Genomic DNA, 2,295 nt, shown 5'->3' on the forward strand with positions numbered 1-2,295 from the left:
AGCACCAATATTTGTGGGTTGAGTAAAGTAACTAGTACTTGGAGTGGGTTGTAAATTCATATAGTTTATGGGTTGCTGTGAGGTTGCACTTTGTACAGTGCTTAAGGCGCCAGTATTGATTGAAACATACCCTTGTCTAATTGGTGTTGGGAATACCGTACTTGAAGCAATAGAAGGTTGACCAGATTGTTGTAATACTGGATTAGTGACAATTACTGTTGCCATTGTTGTTTGTGTTGAAATGGTATTTTGATTGTCTGTTGTGTTTGGGACTGTATGTTGTTGCATAATGGTACGCCAATTTTCTATGGCCTCATAAACTCTCACTGGTTCCTGTTCTGCCTGACTAGCTGAAAGTAGGGTCAGCATAGCAGCACGTACACGTTCCTGCCTATCGGATGCAATTTTGGTTAAGCTAGTAGATAAAGACCGACAAAAACGCTCGGCATCTGTTTCTGGAATTAAAGTGTTCATTATGTGAATAATGCGTGTGTCAATTATTTCCGGTAAGGATCTCATTTCCTCAGGTCTGCGGATTCTTCTTGCACGGAGAGGTTGTGGTGCAAAACGTGGAAGTACATTTGTTTGTGTTGATTGTGTTGCTGGTGTGGTTGTTTGTTGTGTTGATGAGCCTTGGGTGTTGGTTTGTGCACTCTCTGTCCCACCCTCATGTGATTCAGTTGCTGCTGCTGCATCATGTTGAATATCTTGATTTTCACTGTCTTCTCTGCCAGGTTCTTGTTCTGATGCTGAGGTGGCTGTAGCAGAGGGACCAGCTGTTGGTTGTTCATCAGAATCGTCTAGATTATCCTCCGTTCTATATTAAATTAGATAACATATTACAATCATTAAATTAATATTTTTAAAATTACCTTCAGAAAATAAAGAAATTTAAAAGAAAAATTTTTGAAAAAAAAAACAAACAAAAAAAAATATATAACAAAAAACTTACTGTGTTACTTCTAAGATGGGTGCTAGGAAGCTTATTTGTTCATAGTAAACATATCTGCGTTTGCGGCCTTGGCTGGATGAGGATGGTATAGGGTTGTACTCCCTTCGGTACTGATCACGTGCTGAACGCCAACGCCTTTTTACCAAGTCAACTGTTGAATTTAAAAAAATATGTCACTTGCAACATTCAGCATAATTCTGCACACATTAATGATAATAATGTTTGCTAAATGTAATATACAATTTTAAATAATAAAGGTGGACTAATACATTAGAGGAAAATACATTATTTAAGATATTCTTCACTAAAAAGCATTTTTATACATTCACACATAACAAAATAATATTTCTCTGGAATTATCTTGGAAGTAATTGTGATATAGATTTTAAAAAGGTAGGTTTTTTTATAAACAAGAAAAATTTGTACAAAAAATTTAGAAATATTATTTTATTAATTTAGGTCATGATATTGAAATGTTATGAAAAAAAAAATTAAAAAATAAAAAAAAAACATCCAGAATTAACCAAACATGATTAGAAATTGGGATACAAAAATTAGACTAATAAAACATGGAATTGAAATTCACATGACAGTTTTATCTGTTAATTAATTAAACTTCATGAAGAATTCAAAATAATATTACAAATTAAAGTTTACTTTGAATTTTTGAAGTTTTGTAAAGTTAGGTAACATTTATAAAAATTTAACATTAACTCAATAAATAGATTATTACATATAACAATTCTTCACAAAGTTAATTTTACTAAAAAAGAACATTACAATAACAAAACATTCACAGTTTGAAATTATAAAAAAAAAAGAAATATATATTAAAAAAAAACCTCGCAAAAAAAAAAAAACACTTACCATATTTAGCACGCTTTGAAGGCGAACATCTATCCCATGCATTATTGGGGTACACTTCCTCAGCAACTTGAAGCCAATGGCGGTCAACTGTCAGTCTGTCATGGTAACCATCAACACGTGTATCCCTTAATGGTGGGTGAGTCTCGACAGCTGATATCAGTTTCTCTGTGTCCACCCGTGGAGCCATTATTATAGTTGGAAGCAGAAATTGTGGTCAAAAAAGTTCTTTCACTACACAGAACTACAACTGCTTGCTTGCTCACTCCTTCTGCAAATGCAAAGTAAGTTTTGAGCAAAAAAAATATGTTAGCTACGCCACCTGAAAGTATTTGAAATTGTAACAACCTTGATTTTTAAAACACGGACACGGACCACACGGATAGCATACGGAGGCCATCCGTATCACGTACGTGCAAACACGGACCCATAGGATTTAATGGATCCGTGAGGACGTTATGCCGGGGGAAAACGGACAT

At 34.3% G+C, this 2,295-nt stretch overlaps 1 long non-coding RNA gene across 1 annotated transcript; it reads right to left on the reverse strand.

Moving 5' to 3' along the window:
- Window positions 1–712: 712 nt before the first annotated feature.
- Window positions 713–1,933, reverse strand: LOC142255071 (uncharacterized). The gene is made up of 3 exons (XR_012727340.1): window positions 1,820–1,933; window positions 953–1,103; window positions 713–817 (listed from the first exon to the last, which is right to left on the reverse strand). It is a non-coding gene; the product is annotated as an uncharacterized LOC142255071 (long non-coding RNA).
- Window positions 1,934–2,295: the final 362 nt, after the last annotated feature.

This window comes from Anomaloglossus baeobatrachus, chromosome 10 (genome assembly GCF_048569485.1).
Source record: "Anomaloglossus baeobatrachus isolate aAnoBae1 chromosome 10, aAnoBae1.hap1, whole genome shotgun sequence".
NCBI lineage: Eukaryota > Metazoa > Chordata > Amphibia > Anura > Aromobatidae > Anomaloglossus > Anomaloglossus baeobatrachus.